The sequence below is a fragment of the Peromyscus maniculatus genome, chromosome 5 (genome assembly GCF_049852395.1).
Source record: "Peromyscus maniculatus bairdii isolate BWxNUB_F1_BW_parent chromosome 5, HU_Pman_BW_mat_3.1, whole genome shotgun sequence".
Taxonomy (NCBI): domain Eukaryota; kingdom Metazoa; phylum Chordata; class Mammalia; order Rodentia; family Cricetidae; genus Peromyscus; species Peromyscus maniculatus.
Window position 1 is genome coordinate 93,319,766 of NC_134856.1, and position 20,965 is coordinate 93,340,730.

Sequence of the window (20,965 nt, forward strand, 5' to 3'; positions counted from 1 at the left end):
TCAAAATGCAATCTTTACTATCTTACTTGATCAAAGCAATTATTAATGATTATCAACTTAACAAAGTACTTTCAAAAATAATTGCTGAGTGTTAGGTGTGTCTCTCCTTCCTTTCTCTGACACTTTGCACCCACCTTTTTAAAAACTAGCTATTAGCTGGGCATGGTGGTGCACGCCATTAATCCTAGCACCTGGGAGGCAGAGGCAGGTGGATCTGAGTTTGAGGCAAGCATGATCTACATAGTAAGTTCCAGGACAGCCAGAGCTACATGGTGAGGAAACACAAACACACACACACACACACACACACACACACACACACACACACACACACACACACACTAGCTGCTGTCTGCTTTGTAAGTTCCAGGACAGCCAGAGCTACAAAGTAAGACCCTCTACACACACATATACACACACACACACCAATTGCTGCCTGCTTTGGTTATTAATAACTTTAAAAATTAAACTACAGTAATGGGGTTGGGAAGATAGCTCAATTAATTGGTAAACAGCTTGCCACACAAGCTTGAAGACCTGAATTTGATTCTTAAAACCCATATATTACATCTATATTATATACTTGTAATCCCAACACTGGGGAGGTGGAGACAGGTGGATCCCTAGGGCAAGCTAGCCAAAAGGCTAGCAGATCTCTGCAAATTCAAAGCCAACCTGGTCTACAAAGCGAGTTCCCAGACTGTCAGGGCTACACAGAGCAGTCCTCTCTCAAAAAAAAATGAAACAAAGAAAAAAGATTGTCCACACATGAATATGTGCATGCACACAAGCACACACACAAATTACTATCATTTCTAAGCATACAAAGGTAGAGACAATTATGACTCTTTTGTGACGTAACAATAGCTTTGCTATATATGTTTTCTTATATTTTTCATTTATTTTTATTATTTTTTAATTATGTGTCTGTGTCTGTGGGGGGCGGGGAGGAGAATGTGCACATGTATAGGTGCCCTCGGAGGCCAGAATAGGACATCAGATGTCCTGGAGCTGAAGCTAGTTACAGACAGTTGTAAGTCACTAGTCATGGGTGCTCAGGACCCAACTTTAGTCTTCTGGAGGAGTGCTCTCTGGAAAAGCCATCTCTCCAACCCCCTGTAATACATTTTAAATCTCATCATTTTCTTCAAATTCCAAGACCTACATAATAAATGTTCAAGTAACTTAACCTTAATAACAGAAACTAGCAGTGCATAGTGTAAATTATAATTTTCAATTTAAAATTAAATTTCATCCCAAACTCTCAGGGCTACCATCAATGTCAAGAAATCAGAATGACAGAGTGAGCTCTGAAGACCTTCGAGAAAGTCATCCCTACATCATCCAAAACACTAACAGCACAACTCCTGCCTAACTTTAATTTAGCTCTTAAATTATCTTTTGCTTTTCTTCCAGTAAGTACTCAGAATCATAATCTTGAGCTTTATGAGAACTCAAACTAAACCACCAGGAACGTCTCACTCGTAAGCATGTTGCCTCTCAAGTACATAGGATGTACCAGTCTGTTTCCAAATTGACTGTTTCTTATCTGAAAATAGGCAGATAGGGGTTTTGTTTTGTTTTGTTGTTGTTTTGCTTACTAAAAGCTTTTAAGCTAAAGCAATAACAATATTTATTATTAGGAATTAAGCTAAAAATCATTATGTTAAGCAAAGTAAGCCAGGCTCAAAATGATTAATACTTTGTGTCTTCTGTGCAGAACCTAGCCCTAAAATTCCACGAGGTATATATTTTTAAATACTTACGTGCACAGGTGAACAAGCTTGAATGGGGAGTGGAAGGTAAAAGAGGGCAATGTAGAATATTACTTTAAGGTGTGTTACTTTTGCTTATGTTGCATTTGTTTAACTCTGTGAAGTTGTGTTACTGTGCCTGTGTAAAACACCTGATGGTCTAATAAATAACTGGCCAATAGCAAGGCAGGAGAAAGGGTAGGCGGGACTGGCAGGCAGAGAGAATATATAGAGGGAGGGAGAAATCTAGGAGAAGAGGGAGAAGGAAGCAGCCAGAGAAGGAAGAGGACTCCAGGGACCAGCTACACAGCAAGCCACGGAGTAAGAGTAAGATTTACAGAAGTTGGAGAACAGGAAAAGTCCAGAGGCAAAGGTACATGGGATAATTTAAGGAAAGCTGGCAAGAAAGAAGTCAAGCTGAGGCCGGACATTCATAAGTAATAATGAGCCTCCTGTGTGATTTATTTGGGAGCTGGGTGGTGGGCCCCCCAAAAAGAGTAAACAAACAACAGGCAACAGAATCCATGTGCTAAGAGAGCAGAACAAGCAGCTGAAGGTGCTACACAGTCCTGAGGAGGAGTGAGAGGGGAGGAGTGAGAGGGGAGGAGTGAGGGGGGAGGAGTGAGGGGGGAGGAGTGAGGGGGGAGGAGTGAGGGGGGAGGAGTGAGGGGGGAGGAGTGAGAACAAAGAACAGCACACCTGGAAGAAGAGGCCGGGAAACCTAAGAAAACTGATAGATTAAAAAAAAAACAAAAAAACAGAAACTAAAGCATGTAGTACATATATGCTAAAAATTAATCATAAAAACACAGCAATAAAGACTTACTTTTAGCAAGTTACAGGTACATGACTTGTATAAATAAGACACTAAAATATACTAATAATTGATTTAACAAAATTTAAAAGTATGCTGTTCTAAAAATTGAACTTTCCAAATAAATGATTTAAGAATTAAATAATTCGGCCAGGTGGTGGTGGGGCTCACCTCTCATCCCAGCACATGGGAGGCAGAGGCAGGGATCTTTATGAGTTGGTGGCCAGTCTGTTGCACATAATGAGTTCTAGGACACTCTGGGCTAAATGGTACTGGGAATATCCATACCTGTTATACTGTTATGTATATGTATACTGTTAATGCACTCTTTAATAACTGCATTGTCCCAAACAAGAGTTTTCAGCCAAAGCACTAAATTTTAGAGGGGCTTCTTGTGCCTACCGTGGGGTCTCACCATGAGAACTGTCTAGGCCACACGATTCTCAGAAGTGGAGCAGCATCTCAGCCTACACTCAGGTAGGAGTCTGTGGTGCCTTTACAGAACATAACCATGGTGGAGATCAGTTACAGGATAATAAAATAGTATGCTGAATAACCGAACTTTAACAGTATCAACATTCTGAAACCACATTAAAGAGGTGTATGAAGGAAATGAAAACTTTCTGAAATGTTGCCAGCCAGCCACAGTCAGCTCTGAGTAGTCAGTCCCCGTCTGAACCAGGAATCAATCACTCTGATCTTACAATCTCAAAAGGATCCCCAACAATTAGTGGAGATAAAATAACCCCTGCCTCCCAGGAACTTAGAAATCTAAGAGGCAGAACATGCTGGCATTTTCTTCAAGTCTATTTAACTAGTCACTCATGTGTTATGTGGCAACTACTCCAGTCTACACCAAATTAACCAAATGTTTTGTTTCTCAAACAGTTTTTCAAGAAGGATCTTTCATAATTTGCTGACTGCATAACACTAAATTTCAAAGCTAAAGAAGGCAGCAGCAATTCCATGCTTCAGAATTTTGACTCACTGGGACACATAGTCATAGCATGATGAATGCACTAGAGGGGAGAAACAGGGAGGACTGAGTCAACTGTTAGATACAACCAGCTGTCACTAACTAAACTAGTACTGACCCTTTATTCAAATCATCTCCTAATAAATTAACTTTTATTTTTAAATTATTTAATAAATCTAACACAATTTAATTTATGAAATTAGACCAAAAATGAACTTTTTATTTTTAACTACATGAAAATTACCATAATTTATACTCTCAATTACCATTCTATATAAGGTTAACAGCGTTTCATTTTGTTGTCAAGAGCATGAACAAGAAAGAGGACAAAGTACTCAGACATGATACCAGTATTTTCTAGACCAAAGAGCAAACACATACAGGGCTGAGGGGCATGTCACCAGGGCTCCTCCCTGCAGCACCAACAGCAACATCACCCCGAGTCACAAAGCATGCTTTCAGCTGACAGTCAACTCCTGAGCAGGTCTGAAGAACACAAGTTCCCATCTTATTTTAGTTTTGGTATTGTCTTATTGAATTATCTTAAAATGCATAGCATTTTTGGAAACATGAAATATAATTTGAAATCTTCAATTATTGCACACAATCTGAAGTGTTAGGTAACAGTGCACATAGCAACAGCAGACACTGACAATGTGTGAGGGTTTAACTGCCAATACCACTGTCCTGCAGTTGGGGTTCAAAGCACTCTGGGCTGTGATTTGGCTAAAATGTGTTTCCTAGAGTGGTAGTTTGAATATGCATGGCCCCCAAAGACTCACTGTTTGAATGCTTGGCTCATAGGGAGTGGTACTATGAGGAGGTGTGGCATTGTTGGAGGAAGTGTGTCACTGTGGGGGTGGGCTGTGGGGTCTCTTATATGCTCAAGATCTACCCAGTGTGGGACACAATGTCTGCTTCTGTTGACTGTGGATCAAGATGGAGAACTCTATTACCTCTCCAGCACCATGTCTGCCTGTATGCCACCATGTTTCCTACCATGACAATAATGGACTAAACCTCTGAAACTGTAATCCAATTTCAATTAAATGTTTCCTTTTATGAGAGTTGCTGTGGTCATGGTGTCTCTTCACAGCAACAGAAACCCTAACTAAGTCACCTACCATTGAAAGGGCCATCATAGGTCTGGCCCCATTTTGCAGTTCTAACTCATTTGCAATGGTTGGCTGCTAATGTCTATTTAGGGAGAATCCTGGAGTTGGTGGGGGGTGAATTTGTAAGTTTAGAAGAGGAGAAAAGAAATCCAGTCTCCCAAGCAACTAAATATGTCTAATTATTGTGTCTTATGAAGGCATACTGTTTTCTAAAACAATTCTGTCTTAAAAGGGGCCACAGCCCACAGGCTGACGAATTTCTAAATCTTGCCAGGACAGCACTGATCTAGCTCACATGCATACCACTTTCAAGAAAGCCTGAGGTAAACCTGGGAAACTTTGGACTACATTTCCCAAACTGTCTCCTTCACTATTTTTGAAGCTGTTTGGGGCAAGATAACTAATGAACATTCTATTGTCTGAGAAACATGCTATTTCATTAGACTGTCACAGTCTTTCTGCCCTTATCCTAAGTGACATCATGTGAAATTAAGTGTAATACTTGATAAAACATAAAATTAGTTCCCATATAAACTGAGACAGGGGCTGGAGAGATGGCTAAACCATTAAAGGCTAGGCTCACAACCAAAAAAATAAACTGAGACAGGCCCAGAATTTAATGCACAAATATCAAAATAGTAAGATGACACTACATGTAATTATGCTTCACTATGACTTCCTTCTTTGAAAAGTACACTATAGATACCAACATTTAAAAAACAGTGACCCAGTGAACTAACAAATGCTATCTGAGCACAGTCAGCATTGGCTTTACTCCTGCTTGGTCTGGTGAAGGTCTGGTATAGCTATGTACCATTGTGACTCAATTACTCAAAAATACAATACTCAATCAACTGATCAACCTATGTTCATACAAAAATCACAATTTTGGGCATCTTGTGTACAGACACTCTGGGAGCTAATTATACTGGAAAGAGGTCACATTCTATGACCTCACTTCGGGATCAATGCAGGCTTCCCTGAAGAAGGGACACTGACTCAGAGACCCCCAGGATCTTCTAGTGTAAGCCAGTGAGATCACACCATAGAAAGACTATAGGTGTGAAAAAAGGGACCGGTTTATTGAAATTTTGTAAGTCACTATAAAGGACGTAGGATGCAAAGGGGAAAGTGAAAGCACTGAAGAGTTTTTGGTTAAGTGATTGAACTGCCAGCAGCTACAGGCCTCACACGGTTAGTCTTCAGCCATCCGAGGAATCCCACTGTCCCTTTCTGCAGAAAATCAGCAACGGCCCTGTCAGTCAGGCGAAAGATGGATGTTAGTGGTATTTTGAAATGGAAACTTCTAAAATGTCTTAAAATGGTCATTTTGTTCTCCAAATAGTGCTAGGTCTGAATGTGATGCCCCAAACAGCTGTGGCTACCTTGCCACTTTGAGGGGACTAGCCTTAGAATAAATAAAGCATATGCTGAGAGTAGCAGAATAAACAAAGAAGAGTGGTCCTTTGAGCTACTGAATGCATTACTTAAGAGTCCATCCTCCCTTTGGATTTCCAGGACTATGAGATAGTAAGAATGTAAAGTTTAATACTGGCTTGAGTCAACTAGCTCTGTCTGTTCAAGCTGAGGGTATGTGGCTTGTCGCCTGAACCCATAACCAGGGATGTGATTCTGAAGGGAGACAGTCAGGAAAAAATTAGAGACTTGGTGCAGACAGAGCATGATGCCAATCATTTGCAATTTCAGGCTGCAGAAGGGTTCTGAGAGCAGTCAGGTTATAAAGAAAAGCACAGAAAGTGTGGCACTAAGGCAACAAAGGACGGGATGGGGGGGGGGGCACTGGGAGGGATTAGGCCAGTAATCTCCATGCTGCTGGCAGCAGTGATCACCTACCTAGTCTACGAATGGGAGCAGCTGGAGCAGGGTCTGCTGATGAATAAGGAAAGCAGAGAAAAGAATGATATGCTTTAGGTGAGTATTTACAGATGAGAGAGATTTGTAAAGGACAGAAAAGAAACCCATAGAATTGGGCATAGAATTCAGTAAAGATTTTTGTTGTTTGGTTTTATTTCTTTGCTTTGCTTTATTTGGTAAGGATTGGAAGTGTTCTAGTATTATTATCTGGAAGCAAATGGAAGGGGGACAACATTTTTAGAAAACAGGCAAGGGGTTTCTGGAGGGGATGCTGCACAGAACACAGGTGTGGGTTCTGACAGATGGAGGCAGGTTTGCAGATTGCAGTAAAGCATGTTACTTCCCAATGGCAGTGTTTCTGGCCCCCTGAGAAGGTAGCTAGGGTTGGCTCCAAGAATGGTGGGGGCAGGGAGTATGAGAATACAAAGTTTAAAACACTGTGGGAAGTGGAAGTATGATTTCAATCAGAGAAATAAGGTAGGACTGGGAGAGCCCAAGTGGGCACACACCACATGCTGGTGTCCAAGATCCCACAGCTGTACCATCCCCCTCCATAGTGTTTCCAGCAGGTTGTGGGCAGAACGACAGATTCGGGTTTTGCCTATATATAATAGGCACTAGAAAGACAAAGAACTGATTCTTTTGGCAACATCTACATTCATGTAACTCTCCTATTCTACAAACAGCACTTTGGGTAAGCATACCTTCTACTCTACAAACAGTACTTGGGGTATATTTCCCTTCTAGTCTACAAACAGCACTTTGGGTATGTTTCCCTTCTACTCTACAAACAGCGCCTTAGGTATGTTTAAGAAATTTAAAAGCTGATGTTCTCAAGTTAAGGAAGCTACACAGTGACAGAGAGAAACCTTAAACAGTAAGTAATATGGAGGCAGAAACTCTGTAGAGGTAAACAAAGAAATCAAATCACTGAGCTGATGGCAATAAGAGGGAGAGGAACAGGATAGAGACATCAAATGCATATAAACCTGATGTATGCATTCACTTTTACTTTCTAGAATGGGGATTGAACCTAGTACCTTGCAAATGAAAGACAAGTATTCTACCACTGAGCTATATCTTCAGCCCACTCACAAACTTTAAATCCAATTATTAAAGTTTTCATTTAATATAGCAGTGCTAATTGCACATGGGAGGAAAACCTTATTGAATGACTAAACAGAATGACTTGGTTGACATTTAAGAGGGAAATGGAAATGTAAACCATAAGGCTGGACTATGAATAAATACCCTAAAATGTCCTAATAGGATTACTATCTCGAGGGAAGGATAGTGAATGTGGAGAGCCTCAGTCTACTGCCTTGGAGCACTTCGCATCCCACGGAGCAGTGACAGATAGAGGCCCAAGTAGTCTGGTCGCTCTTCACCATGGTGACAGAAGTTGGATTAGTGTGGCCACTCTCCAGTGGAGCCCTTCTTCTCAGAGTGCCAGCTCTTGCAAGTAAGCCAGACTGTGAGCCCAGCCTCAGGCCTCTTCTCTCCTCACAGCACTGAGTGCTGTCCAAGAAAAGCACCTGCACCTACAAGCAAATACGAACTCCAACAGTACCACCAACTAAAATGTCTGTTCTTCAAGTTCAAATTTTGTAAAAAGAGAAAAAAATCTCTTTTGTAAAAATATTCTTTTGTAATATTTCCATTTAAATGAAATTCTAGCAGCAACAAAATGAAATTCTTCCATGTATATGATCTAGAATGCAGAAATATTTTTATATACAAAAATATGACATGGTGCCCTCTAGAGGAAGAGTCAGAACTTTGTACATGATTACAGAAGACAGCGGTCTGTAAATGGGCCGCACCATACCATCAGAAGAGGAAAAGGTTGCCACACTGTGGTGAATGCAGTTATAGAAAGTGGCACTGGTCCTAAATTCCTTGTCTCACTTAGTTGAAGCCCATCTACCATGCACCTTGACTTTTGTGGAGCTGGAGGAAGAGTATGAACACTATATTCAAGAAGAATCAGATACGCCTGTGCAAATTACCAAGTACTGCATAGGTCCTGGGATGGTTCCTACGAAGCCTCAGAATGCCGTGACAATACAGCAGTGGAGGAGAACCTGCAGACGCGACTACCGTGGCTGCTGCAACAGTAAGGCATATAGCTCAGAGATTTCCTCCAGAGCAAAGAAAGTAAGCCAGACATTTCAGATACTCAAAGGAACTACTCCTATAATCCATGTGGGTACAGCAAACTACAGGGAAGGACCTGGAATGAAGGAGATAACAAGAATTCCTCAAGCATATATAACTAAAGGCCAGGGCTGAGGAGGGAGCTGGCCAGAATAAAAGCTTGAATGCTTCCTCAAATGCCCACACTACTGAAAGCCGAACACCCAAGACAGCTGACACGTCTGCCCTAGGAAAATCATGCTCTTAATCTGAGCAATGAGGAATCCTGGAGGGCTCATGTGGAATAAGAATGCTGCTGCTTTACATGCATATTAGAGGAACATCCAAGCAGCACCATTTTCTGAGCCTCCTTTATCATTATCCCCAGATATGATGCACAGTAACTGATGACTACAACTATATCTGAGACCACTAGGGAGTACTAACTCCCTTGGGCAGTCATCTTCCAGATCTAGTACAGTGGCAATATTTACATTTCTGAGACATGGAAAGACTTCAGGCTTTCTTTAGCAATAAATTTCTCAGGCTACTTGATTATTCCGTACCTATGGATACTCGATTCATTGATTTTTGGTTCTGAAGATAGAACCTGGGGCCTCATGCATGCACTCCTAGCAGATCTGATTCTTCAACAATTTCTGAGAAGCAGAGCTAAAGGTCCGAGGATACATCATTTTCTGTAAGTTATCCCAAAAAGCATTTTCCAAAGGTGCACGTGCCACGATTGAGCACCAGTATGATAAACTATTCTTGGTTCCTAATGTGAGTCCTATAACACTATCATCTAAAATCACACTAAAACATTAAAAAAAAAAAGAGGTTCCAGTTTTAATTTAAGCAAGGGTTACATAGTATGATCCTTATTAGCATTTAAAATATACAAATGAACAAAGGAAAAGTCTAACTCTGAGTTGAACTAATATCTAATTAGCTTTTAATTACCATGGTGAGAAAAACTAATTTTATTTAAACAATTCTAAGAAATCTTTATTTTGAATGATTCAAATGATAATTTCGCATCTGCAATATCAATCAGAAGCAAGCAACTTCTTAGTATGTCTAGAAGATTTCATATATATATGTGTGTATATATATATATATATATATATATATATATATATATATATATATGAGAGTGATACATAGATGCAGAGTGGTAAAGTATGTAGGAATTTTAAAATAAAAATTTCATCATTTTGATAATATTTAATTTGATAGTTCTGTACATATAAGAAAAATGCTAACTTATGAACACAGTAAAAAAGTTACCTTAGACTTTTTTCCCCTCTAACTTAAGATACATCTCCAATGGCAAACTACCCAACAGGTTAGTCTCACTTTTTTTAACTGTAAAAGCCAAGCAGTTAAAATAGATAAAATTTATGTCAATTGACAAAGGGCTCCATGTAAAATTCCGATTAAAAATTAAGGACTTGCTCTCTCAAATAGTTATTTTCAGATGCAGTTTGGAGACAGAAAAATACTAAGCAGATAAATCCAGAAGTGACAAAAATAAAACTTAAAAAAAACAAAACCCAATAGCTTTCAAGTTGAGAAATTCCCCATAATTAGCCTTCATTAAGGGACTGTTTCTTTCTGAAAACTTGGGCATAGCTACTAAATGAGAAAATCGTATTTACTGCCCCACTGCAGCATCGCTGCTATGACTGCCTGGAGCACGTGACTCTGGATGCTGGAGTGTTGCTCATCTCCTGACAGCATGTGCTTCTCATGGAATCACACCCTTCCATTGTGGACAGCAGAACACACCCTGCAGAAATCTGAAGGCTAGCATGCAGAGCAGCTTTCCAGAATATAGAATTTCAGTCCAAACGAACTTAGCCATTTGAGAGACAGCTAAGATCCAAGACAAAGGTGTCCCTCCCTCCTAAGACAGCAAGACTTTAGCACTGCAGTTCATGCCAAGTATTTTCAAGCATGTTTCTCCTGCTATAAACAATAAAATAAAGATTTAAGTATCCCCACTCACTACTCTTGAACATAAGCCAAGTTGTGTCTCCATAATATGAGCTGCTATGGCAACAGAAAGAAAATGAACCAATTATCTATGCTTGTTCTTAGATTACTAGCTGTCATTAACAAAGAAACTGGAACTAACCTGGACTTGATTTATGGAATGTTCTGATTATCAGTTCTCTAATAATCTTTTCTTTCCAACTACTGCTTTTTCAAGTGAGCATGGTCTCACATTCCTATCGTATGTACTTCTCTCTTTTTTGCAGATTTATGAAGGTGTTCCAGGGAGATGTGAATCAGTACAAAACCCCAGAAGGTTCGTGGAACTTGGAGAGATTGAGAACAGCCGACTGAATGTCTGGTGCTCCTACGTTTGCATTCAAATCAATGTGATCATATCTGTGACCTTGAGCAACAGGAGCTACCGTTCAAGGCCTGCTGTCTTCTTATGAAACTGTACTACAAGACACTGCCGTGAGGGATACATGGAGTATATAATTTGCCTACTATGGGAAATGCTTATTTACTAACACCTTAAAAAATAATGGCAATATAAAAAGGTGCTGCTACAGGGCCATATTTATATGTGTTAACTTTCCTTTTATTTATTCTATGTGTCTTTCACATCATGCATCTTGATCCCATTCATTTCCCCATCCCTTTTCATCTGCCCTGAGCCCCTGCAACTCCCCCCCATAAAACAAAATTTACAAAGAAAAAAATTCAAATTCTCATCATGAAAGCTGCAATGTGACACAGTGAGTCGCGCAGTAAACCCCTTTGTCCATATACTTTTATAATTGCAAGTATTCGTTGCAAAAAGAGTCACTGGTCTGGTTTGAGGTCTCTGGCTCCTACTACACTATCGATACTATGCCCTCACTGGGACTCTTTTTGGATATCCTATTGTTGCCCTGCGTTGTGAAGATCGTGCAGCTTTGGATCTGTGCTCCAGCTGATCATAGATGGGGTTGGATATTAGGGTGGGCCAATTCACAACCCTGGTTCTGGGCCTGAGCAGCTATAAGGTTGATCAGCCCTCTAGTTCTTCTCTATCCTCACCACCAGGGTGAGCTCTCCAGCACTGCTTGCTAATTCACCCCTTGCCGCAATGAGTGAGGGGCGTGGCCAGTTCTCCTCAGGATCCCTCAGTGTAGGCTCTCCCACACCATCAGGGCCAGCTCCACTGTGTTGCCCAGGTGAAGCACAGGGACTAAAACTCTGGAGGACTGAAGCTGGTAAGGGGCAAGGACAGCTCTCCCACTCCCATGACCCCAGGGCCAGCTCTTCTTCCTGTCCCAGATGTTGATGGGCAGGGATTGGGGGGAGAAGGCATCTCTCCATGGCCCGTGCCACCAAATGTCAGATGAGTAATGAGGGCAGCCCCTCCCCTGCTCACAACATCTGGGCTGGGTCACCCACACCTTGGACAACAGGGCCAGCGCTGCTGTGCTGCATAGGCCAAATTTATAAAGAAAGTCAGCTTCCCAAAAACTGCTTACAAAGGAGACTCTTAAAGTAACTTAATGTGCAAGGTAAAATGATTGAGCCCAGTTAGGGTCATCTGATTTTAAAAATGGTTCAAAACCCGTAATTAGAATATTATGTTACAGACTCTTAACAGATAATCATTTTAAAATCTGCATAGATCTTTCATGTTCACATTATAAGTGCTAAAACTAGGGGGAAAGATCCTCCTTCATCCCCCCGTCCCCCAGACAGGATTTCTCTGTGTAGCCTTGACTGTTTTGGAACCCCCTTTGTAGATCAGATTGGCCTCGAACTCACAGAAATCCACCTGCCTCTGCCTCCCGAGTGCTGGGATTAAAGGCGTGCACCACCACCACCCGGCAAGATCCTCCATTTTTTAAGCTACATTTTAAATTTACTTAACAGACCAAAGGAGTTGGGGAAAGCACTAAAAACTTTCAATGAGTCTACCTTTCTTTACCTACTCAGATAGTATCTGGGGAAACTTATGCTTGGTGTTTACTCCAGCTCTGCTTTTCAACAGAGGAGTGTGACCAATCATAAGAAAGTAGCTTTTAGAAACCACAAATGATTCGTGTAGTGTATCTCGAGGTTACAAACTAGCATAGATAAGACATCTACAAGACCTCACAAGAATCCCAACTCAAACACAATGTATCTCAACTGCTCTTCACTGTAGCACTTTGGACTTACTTTTCCTTTACATTTTATTTCACTGGCTTGGTAACTATTACTCTAAATTCTCAAGCAGGAATCTTTTTATTTTATTCACCTTAGAATCTAGCAAGTATCTAACACATAGCAAAGTTTCAATAAACAATAATGTATTAATAAATATACCAAAATAATACATATTTTATACAAAATACAACATTTCAATGCAATCTTAAGTGATGCTTAACTATGGACTAATTTATTAAAGTATGCATTAAAACAAAACTAATTTGCTTCTAAAATATTGTTTATAAAAGAATTAGACAAGTTGTCAGCAACCCACACTTTCTAATTCACCTGTGGCCTATCCATAAATCAATCCTTTCCATATCTGAGGAATAAACAGATACTAGTCTATCATTCATTCATTTATATGGTTTCTCTGTGTATCCCTGGCTTTCCTGGAACACTTTCTGTAGACCAGGCTAGCCTCAAACTCAGAGATCTACCTGTCTCTGACTTTCGAGTGCTGGGCTTAAAGATGTGAGCCACCATGTCTGTAACTTTTAAATGTCTAAAAACTCTGACCTAACAGTATTCATTACTGTCTACTTTTCTTTCCTTTTTTTTTTTTCTTTTTTAAGTTTTACAAAGAGTCAGTAAATAAATCACTTAAGCATTTGGACATAAGGGATTTTTATTCCTCTTATCAAACACACCCCGAGGTCTTACCCTGCATTTCACTGTGAAAATATTGTCCCAAACACTAACTTCCCTTTAAAGAACATGACTTAAAAATCAGAAAACTATTCTCAAATAGAAGGCATCATCAAAAAATGGAAGATTATCTGACTAACCTATTATTAATAGTTCAACTGTTAAGTAGCTAATTCTAACAATTAGTTTATCTACTCAAATAATGGACTGGGCAAGCATTTTTAAATGCTCAAATGTATGTTTTACTTTACAGATTATTGCTTTGTATTTACAAAGCAGTAATTTTGATTCTGATTCTTATACAACATTTTCACAGTGGAAACTAACTAGAATTTTCTGAGTGGAAAAAAGTCAATAGCATCAGGCTCATTTCTATTTCTCCCTCTCTCTGCTTACAACTTCAAATGGTACCCATTTCATGCACATGTTTAGAGTTAGACTATTCAGAAAGATTGCTCTTCGAGGAATTTCTATAACATGCTCTCTTTTCTGCAGCTTCCATTCCTGTCACTCAGCCATCATCGCAGGAGTTCCTGACCACATCTTTCTCAAAACACCTGGACTGCCACTCCCCCTGCAAGTGGTTCCAGTGCACAGGCATGAATGCTAGGATGGGGAGCACACTGCTACAAGGAACTCAACTTCCCACAACTAAAAGACTGCTATACTTTTAAGATGACAATCTATCATTTTTTTAAGTGGGCCAGTGTAGGTGAATAGCTGCACAGGGGTGGAGACACAGCAGACAATGGTTTACTCTCATGCTACTCACTTCTGTGATTACACTGCAGGTCCCAAACATTTCAATAGAGAACCGTAGGAAGCCATAGGTCCCTGGAAACGCCAGGCACCACAGCATAACCGAGCTACACTTCTTGGGACAATATGAGAACAGGCACTACAAGCAGTTCGCCATGTGGGAATAAAAGCAGTTTCCCTTCATCTCTTGTCAACTATTAGGACAACAGTTAGGAAAACTGTGAGTGAGGAATGGAATTTATCTCCAGAATGAACTAATGAAAGGACAACAGGGATTGCTCTCTGCAGGTTTGCTCCTTACACAATATAAAACACACAGCCTGAAATTTTATAGATAGGGTAATGTAGGTGAGGAAAGTATCAAATTAGAGCCAATAGTTAAAAGTAACTCTCAGATAGTATATTCCAGCTATTTACTATTTGTCAGGGATGATAAATACCAGGGATTAGGAAGTGATGAATTAAAAAACAAAAAAACATCATTGTTAAAATTGCTTCAGGGAGCTAGGTATAGTAATATATACACATATACATACATACATACTGACAGACAGACAGATAGATATTATCCCTCCTTCTACTCTTTATATGATTTGTAAACAAAACCAAGGGGCAGGGGGACAACAGCAGCAAGGGTAACTGAGAGAAGCAAAGTAGCAATATATCAAAATGAAAACTAGAAAGTTGTGAGCCTGCGAGATGGCTCTATCTGTAAAGTCACTTGCCACAAAAGCCTATTGATTCTAGTTCGCTACCCAGGATTCCTTCAAGTTGTCTTCCGACTTCCACACTCATGTCACAGCATGCACACCTATACACACTATGCATACGCACACACAATAACAATACATCTAGAAAGTTTTTACACATAATTTCCACCACTGAAAACAAAGTTCAAAACAATGAGGAGTGGGGTCTCAGACTTCATTTGACCCATGCTCTGAGCTAATGGGCTTTCTAAGCTAGGCCTATGATACTTGACCTGTGCCAAAATGACCACTTCTGGGAAGTAACCCACATAAAGGCACCTTTTACAAACTATATGTGGGTATATAATCTGCAGTCTTTCTTGTGTCTGAATCAACAAAATTGATTAAATACATTTTAAAGGAACAGGAAACAGCATCTTTCTTCTATGTTAGATAACTCAGAGCTAGACTTCAACTAGGAACACAAGACACCAAGATGGGAGTATTGGTTGTGGCTCTCCATACATCCTACATCAAGAAGGAAACCACGCACTGTAAGGACCTCCACTGTGCAAACCTGTCCTCACTTTTCTCACGGTGACCCTGGCACTGCTTCAGAAATGGCCTAACATTCACAGGAACTGTGAGGCTGGCTCAGTTACTCTCTGTTCTTCCTAGCCTAACCTGCCAAAAGTTAAGTAATTTGCCAAGAGCCTAATAAATGACCCAAGTGAGACTCAAACCCAAGTCACTGGGCCTCAAGGTCTGTGGTCTTAAATCAAAACAACAAAATTAATCACCCTGAAAAATAGTAATGTTAAATTGAGTTGAAGGTTTGCAGGCAGTGAAAGAATAAGGTTCACTGCTCTTTGATAGTTTTTTTTTTCCATAACACATTCTCTTTGCTTAGATTTAATGATGTGTTTTTTTTTAAAAGTCAATCAATCGAAGGCTAAAGAGGGTAATAAAAATCTTCCAGCAGCTGGTTAGGGTTTTAGGCAACCACTGTCCTAACAGCATGTGATAGTTCTGTTACAAATGTCAAAAATCTTTACTCCAATCAGCATCTCAATTAAGTTATGCCGGGATATGAATGCCTCTATTATTTGCTATCAGAACCATCCTAAAGGGAAATGGAAAGAGGGTTACAAAAGGGTGAAGGTTCAAATAAATCTATGTCATTCAAAGAAACATGCAAATAGACGACATGCACCAGAGCACCAACTTTAGGATATCTGAAGAATAGTTAAGAAGAACTAGAGCACAGTTCTAACATTTTAAACCCATTTTTCTTTATAAAGAAAGCACTCATGTGTATATTTGTTTAAATGCCTTGCAATTGCTAACGCAAAAATCAAACTGTCCACTTTGGTGAATATAAGAGTTGCTGATTTCACATGAACAATCTCTATGGGGAAAGATAGTATATAAACTACAGCAATTCTCTTAATCAGAGTTCGACAAGAAAAATTTGATTTGATCATAATCACTTTTCCTGCCCTCTGATCTTTGATTCTCTGTCCTTTTATCTTTTAGCTGAAATACTGACTTCAATGTAACCGAAGTACTTATTACAATGTAACAAAGACCAGGAAAGTAATGTGCTGGACATAAATTCACATTGCTTCTAGCCCAGCAGTTCTCAACCTGTGGGGGCCAAAGGATCCTTTCCCAGAGGGCGCTTATCAGGTATCCTGCATATCAGACATTACATTATGGTTCATAAGAGTAGCAAAATTACAGTTATGAAGTAGCAACGAAATAATTTTATGGTTGGGGGTCACCACATAGGAACTGTATTAAAAGGGTTGCAGCATTAGGAAGGTTGAGAACTGAACACATTAGAGATTGTAAAAAGTACAAAGACCATCTTACCTACCAAAAACCACTCAAACTTTTAGAGTACAACCACACTCTCTAATTTCTAGCCATTAATTGTAATCAGTGACAACTGTCCCATCGTTTGAGGTTGTGTCCCATAATAATCAAGCTAAAGAGTATTCCATTTCTCGTTTTATTTTTAAAAAGCATTTACTTTCTGCGTCTCCCAGTGACTATTTTTAATGCTTTAGCCAGCATGTAACACAATGGACTGTAGGAAACTAAACTCCCAGGTGAAGCAGAGAGAGGACCTGAGTGAGACAGACTCACAAAAACCCTTCAAACTGCCTACTGCTTTTGGGGTGACCGCACCACCTGGCCACTTCTTTCAGGCTCAAAAACATAACGATGCCAGTCATTATGTACACACCAAACGAAACCAGCAATTGAATCCCTACCACAAAAGACACTGAGTACGGTGTATAACTCCTACTAACATGAGTCCTGTGTAAATACTACGTGACACTAGTTACTGTGCATACAGCTCTACAGGAAACCAGGTAGTGTGTGTTTACACAGTATAAGGCACTGGTCATGCAACGCTTATTACCACCACCAGATACTCTTGACACTTTATGACACTGGATACCCTATACAAAGACACTGCATACACAACTGCACACACAATGCTAGATACTACGTGCACGTCTTATCCCTCCCTCCCGGGATACAGCGCGCAGTCTGGTGTGTATACAGATTAGAGGACACTTGGGTGCACACTGCCTGTGACACTGAGTGCTACTCACAAACCACACAGGACAGTCAGTACCACGGACACACGGCAAACACTAAGTACCACGGACACCAACGACCAAGTCCCATGGACACACCGCAAAGCACTCTCGGCTCGGCCCAGGAAAAAAGGCATGAGGGGGAGACAGCCCAAGTGAAAGTTCGGCCCACAACCCCGCAGGCAGCGTCCCCATCAGCTTTTCTGCCCAGCTCTGCCTGGGCACACGGCGGCTGATCCGGCAGGACGGCCGGGAGGACCTGTTGAGGCAGCTGAAGCCTCGCAACCCGCTCGCCTGCAGCCCCCGGGAGACCGACGGCCACTGGTCCTCGGGTCTCGGGAACGGCCGCTTCCATCGCTCCCCTCCGCCCGCCACACGTTACACGCAAAGGGCCCTCGGGCCTGGCCAGGCGGGAGGCGCCGGCACCCGGCGGGAGGAGCTCACAAGACTCCGCGGCTTCGCGGCGCCAGTAGGCCGCGCGCGGTGCTCCGCGGCCTCCACCCGGGGCCTGCTCCTCACGGCTGCCTGAGGCAAGAGGCGCCGGACCGAGGGAAAGCGCCCAGCCCGCAGGCCTCACCGGCCTGGGGCAGTCCCCGAGGCCACCATCGGCCGCCGCCCGCCCGCCCGCCCGCCCGAGAGGCCGCGGTCCGGGCAGCCGCTCAGCGCAGGCCGCGCCACCGCCACGGACACCTCCGCCCGCCCCGCCGCCCAGCCGCCCCGCCGCCGACGCCGAGCTTTCCCCACCATTATGCTCCGCTCCGCCGCCGCCGCCGCCGCCGCGCCCGGCCCTCCCTCCGGAGCCGCCTCCTTCCCGCCGCCCGGCGCCTCTCGGGCCTCAGCCGGCGACGGGCGCGGGGGGCGGGGGGGACGCAGGCCGCCGCCTCCTCCTCCCCGCCATCTCCTCCCTCCTCCCCGGCTCCCCCCGCTGGCTCGGCGCGGAGGGCTCGGGGCTCGAGGGGCGCCATGTTGGCGGCGGCTTTCACCACAGAAAATGCCTCAGCGCGCGCCGGGGCGAAGCCTGGCGAGGCGGCCGGGGCGTCGCGCGCCGGCTGGAGGCCTGGACCGCCGCGCGCACTCGCTCGCTCGCTCGCTCGCTCACTCACCGCGTCTCCTCAGCCCGACGGCGGCGCGGGGCCTGCGGGGCTGCAGAGGACGCCCGTGGGGGGAAAGTTGACGGTCCCCACTAAGCGGTGGTTCCCATGGTGCGGGCGCGGCGGCCGGCCGGGCTCGCAGCCTCCTCGGAGTTCATTGTGTGCGCTCGAGTGTTTCCCCGCGCGGGGCCGGGCCGGGCGAGCGGGGCCTGGGCCGAGCCGCGCACGGGGGGCTCTAGCGGCGGGCGCGGGACTTGCGCGGCCCGCGCTGCCTCCCCGCCCCGAGGCCGGGGGAGCCCGCCGCACCCGCTCCTACCTTCCCTCGACCTGTCTTCGGCGCCTCTCTGCGAAATCGGTCTCAGCATAGTCTAAAGGGTCCACACACGAACTCCATATCAACACACACGTGCAAGCTACGTACGTGCAGGCGCGCTGGAGCCCAGCACCGAGACACGAGGGGTAGCATTGTTAGGATCGGGCCAAGCCCGGTGGGCTGCGAGGCGGCTCGCGGGGTGGACCCGCTCCTCACTAGGCTTGGTTCCTAAGGGCTCCGAGTTGGACCAGCACTCGCCCGTGTCCTGACCCGGGTAGGTAAGATAGTCTCCCTCTTTTTCCAACCCTGTGCTCAAAAAAAGAGTTGCAAGACACCCAAGTTCCCCCGTCCCGTAGATGCACAAATGGACCGCTTAGAAAGAATGACCCATGACCAATCTGGCTAGAACACTACAGATTGCTGTGAGAAGCAGGTTATCTTTTTTAGTGAGTAATTCTAGATCTAATCAGAGGAGATCCCTTAAGCTATATGGCTTTTAAAAGTCTCGGGGGTAAAAGTCGCAGAGATAAAAGCACATACAGATGTCATACATTGTCCTAATAACCTTTGCCTGCTAGGAGTTTAAAAGGGAAACCCTACTCGCCAAAATTGCTTGCCCCTATTCTCATCGGATATATGTGCCTGAAAAATCATTGGAGACGCCTCTAGAAATCTGGGGTCCTTAAATTATCCACCTGTTTACAGAGCTAAGAACTGAGAAATGAATGGCATTGAGTTGGCCTTTGAAGTACATCAGTCAAACGCGGTCTTTCAACCCATTAACAACCCTGGCACTGATAGCCAAATCTCCGAGAGTAGTGTTTGGGTGTTTTGTTGTTTGTTTTGTTTCTGGCTTCTTTTTTCCACTTCAAAGATCGTGAGATATTTCGCTTCATTCAAATAACAAAATAAAACATGACTGGGCAGCAAGATTACTCAGCAGATAAAGGTGCTCACCACCCGACAATCCAAGTTCAATCCCCAGGACCTATACATATGGTGGAATGAGATTAAATGCCATTAAAACTAGATAGAGGGAAATCAAGCCATATCTGATTGGAATGCTTTGCTGGGAACCACCTGTTTACGTGAATCACCTTTTTAAAAGGTCGTATTTCAGCTATAGAGGAATGCCTACTTCTATATTTTTATGTATTTTAAAGAGGCCACTCAAGCATGTCTCTCTCTCTCTCTCTCTCTCTCTCTCTCTCTCTCTCTCTCTCTCTCTCTCTCTCTCTCTCTCTCTCCCTCTCTCTCTCTCTCTCTCTCTCTCTCTCTCTGTGTGTGTGTGTGTGTGTGTGTGTGTGTGTGTGTGTGTGTTTGAATCATACCTTTTAGGAAAGAAAGGGACTGTATAACCCCCCCCACACACACACCTCACGCCCCAGTTATACCGAATAGAAATCCCTTCTTTTTTTGTGTACACCTCTCTTAGATAACCTGTCCCTAAGATTTCCTATTCCTTTGCTCTGGTTTCCCAGCCCAACAGCATCATTAACTGCATTTGTCTGTCAGCTGGGCAAGTATATGAGAGTGGGTCAGAAGGCCAGTGGCTAGAGGTTAGGAGAAGGTCTGGAAGACCAAACTAATGTAGTTGTTTCCATGCAGCCTGGGACACACTCTGGATTTATGTACTGGGTTATGAAAGGAAGGCAAAAGGTTGAGGTTCTGAGGGAAGAAATCGGGGACAGAAGGAATGATGGACTGGAGGGATGATTTGCATCCCTCCAGATGTGTTTCACAGACTGTGGGAACACAGCCCTTCCTTGGCCCCAACCAATAAACTCTATGTCTTATAATATCTATTCAGCAGATTGCTTTTTTCACATTCTACTTAGAGAAAAGTCATAGACATACAGTAAGCAGCAATTCAAGCAAATAAAAGTGAAAATTTTGTCCGTTGAGGAATTATATTCTTACCTTATATAATACTCTTTTTTTTTACAAAGTCCAAATGACTTAAGTCATATA

The 20,965-nt window shown here is 42.9% G+C and overlaps 1 protein-coding gene across 25 annotated transcripts in view; it reads right to left on the bottom strand.

Moving 5' to 3' along the window:
- Positions 1–19,234, bottom strand: part of Zmynd11 (zinc finger MYND-type containing 11) — a 90,401-nt gene extending 71,167 nt beyond the window's left edge. For 10 of the 25 annotated variants that reach the window (XM_076572913.1, XM_076572911.1, XM_076572904.1 and 7 more), the window contains exon 1: positions 18,335–18,457. The gene's annotated coding sequence lies outside the window, so the exon portion shown is untranslated. Of the gene's footprint in view, positions 1–2,970; positions 3,643–3,925; positions 4,031–18,334; positions 18,458–18,693; positions 18,952–18,997 lie in introns of those variants that run through there. The other 15 variants (XM_076572912.1, XM_076572905.1, XM_076572902.1 and 12 more) reach the window with 14 other exon arrangements.
- Between the last annotated feature and the right edge of the window lie 1,731 nt (positions 19,235–20,965).